Source organism: Penaeus monodon, chromosome 35 (genome assembly GCF_015228065.2).
Source record: "Penaeus monodon isolate SGIC_2016 chromosome 35, NSTDA_Pmon_1, whole genome shotgun sequence".
Taxonomy (NCBI): domain Eukaryota; kingdom Metazoa; phylum Arthropoda; class Malacostraca; order Decapoda; family Penaeidae; genus Penaeus; species Penaeus monodon.
In genome coordinates, this window is record NC_051420.1 from 9,971,130 (window position 1) to 9,973,629 (window position 2,500).

Below are 2,500 nucleotides of genomic sequence, written 5' to 3' on the forward strand. Positions count from 1 at the left end.
AATCCTTGTCACTAGTCATCCTGCTTCTTACCTACCAACATTCACATTCTATTTCTCCTACAAAAATGCATCCTAATGAAAAGCAACTAACTTTTCATTTACCGTTACTTTCAATTTGTTTTGCGCATTTTTTTTCTTCACTGTAATTCACTCAAGGCCATTCTCAGAGACAGCCTATTGGTAATGTTGATAGAGCAGTAGATAGAACAGACTTGCACTAATTCATCTTTTCTATCCCAGCTTACATTATGGGTGTTTTTTTTTTCCCCACATTCCCAGTGGCTACCATCTAGCACTGATTATAGTGCTTAAAGGAAAGGGAAAACTAAGGTAAATTTTCAAATCACAAATCAGTGACTTTCACCGATAATACAGAAATACCACTTTGCTATATAGTGCAGCAGGAAAGGAAACATTGCAATCATAAAATGCTATTGGGTGTTGGAAAAGAAAGAAAAAAAGAAAGAAAGAAAGAAAGAAAAAAAGAAAGAAAGAAAAAAGGTGATTGGGGTCAGGTGCCTTGTAGAATAAATTGTCAGCCAGTAGTATTATTTGTAGCCCAGCTCTTCTGGCCCACACCCCATGCTGGCCCCAATTTTCTTTACACATCTATTTTGTATGACCTTGTTACATGCACAATTTCTAATCACAATGAAAGAAATATAATAGTAAAAAATAAAATAAAATAAATCAATAATAAAAATATTAATACTGCACTCCGCATGCCATCCATCACCTGCCACTAGTTCATAGGGAGATGCACAATTCTCATCAGAATAACAGCACAAAATAATTACAGAGTATTATTCAGTCACTCATGGTGCTTTAGAAGCAGGGCATCAAACATTTAATTTTCAACACTTACACTTGTTTTTTACATATTAGCAAATATTATCCTTGATAGTACAATTTTTTTTATTCCTATCTGATCAACTGCTGTTCAATATTTCCCAACCACCTTCTTGCTATTTCAAAACCTATTCAATTCTTTTGTAGCCAAAGAACTGGTTAACATCCAACTTATTTCAGTCTTGATTTCATGCAGCTTTAAGAAAATGCAATTTAGCTTTTTCCAAAATAAATTTCTGAGGGCACTACTGATAACACTAAAATGATTTAAAACTGACTATAAATCTTCCTTAACCTTGTTCTGTTTGCACTCGTTATCTCAGGTACAAGGGATTTGTTTCATTATATCCCATCTATATATGGCTGTCAGGGGCAAAATTCCTCATGAATCTTGCAAATATAATACCTTTCTCTTCTCCCTGATGCGCCCCCCCCCCATCTCTTGCTCGTTGTTGTGAGGGGGGGCTCCCCCTTCCCTTTTCTTCTTGTCTTCATTGCTTATCCACTTGTCCTAATTGCCACAATACTTTATGATAATGCTATACCTGGGGGCTTCGCCCCCAAGCCCCACCCTATTGCTGTCTTTTGAATATGCTGCTAATGACATTAGATATTGATGTGGCAGAAAATTATCAATAATATAAATTTTTCCAGATTTGGGTATAAAGTCATAAGTCCTCACTGACTAACAAGTCTTCCATTTCAGTTTTATCATGCCTTACATTTCCTGTAGGACTCAAGACTGACACCTATTCAAGGTTGGGGAGAGTTCATAATTTGCTTGTCTTTTTCCACTGCTAACTGATAAATTGTATACAATTCATTGTTCTTGATGGAAAAAGGGTTATTATTCACACTCTTAAGCTATTTCACACATTACACATTTTGTGCTAAACCTCAGCCATTTGAAATGTTTGTGTTTAACTATCTTATTTTTTCATATTTACTGGTATAATAGATCTGTACTAATTAGAACCATACCCCTATAATTATGAGCTTTCTTGTTTGTTCTAAACAAAGATAAAATTCTGTAATACTCAGAGTACTGACACATTGCAGAGTAATAAATATATATTTATGTTTAAGTATTGTTCAAAGACTGGACCTTCATTTGTACCAACCATGTTTTCTTCAAAGAAAAAGAAAAAGGCAAAAAAAAATTATGTAAAACAATAAATATAATTCAGTAATATATAATACTGTAACACATCTCACTACCCATTCTTGCAAACATTTCATTGCATAATATTAACAAGAAAAAGTCATTCACATTTTTGACAATGCAATGATACTTGCATGAAGTAATGGTTCCTTTACAACCTCGTCATGTTTGGACAGTCACCTTCAACTCTCACAAAAAGAAAATATTTTAGCATAAAGACTACTGAAGAAAGATATCCCCTGTTTTATATGCCTCTAAGGATTATGCTGATGTAGTAATATATATTTCAATGGTCTACATGAAACATCTTTTGCTTTTGCTTTAAATACAGAAAACAGGCAACACAATTAACGCAAACAGAAATGCAATAAAACTATATAATCAACACATGCAATAAAAATCTGAATATCTTTAAACTTTTTCTAGGAAATTACTTCTAATATTAATACTTCACTTCAAAATATGTCTCTACAATTTATATAAAATTTC

General features: G+C 33.2%; 1 protein-coding gene across 3 annotated transcripts in view; it reads right to left on the reverse strand.

Annotated features, from left to right (window-relative positions):
- Positions 1 to 265: 265 nt before the first annotated feature.
- Positions 266 to 2,500, reverse strand: part of LOC119595071 — a 45,226-nt gene continuing 42,991 nt past the window's right edge. For all 3 annotated transcript variants that reach the window (XM_037944210.1, XM_037944212.1, XM_037944211.1), the window contains exon 7: positions 266 to 2,500. This exon is cut by the window's right edge and continues 1,445 nt beyond it. The gene's annotated coding sequence lies outside the window, so the exon portion shown is untranslated.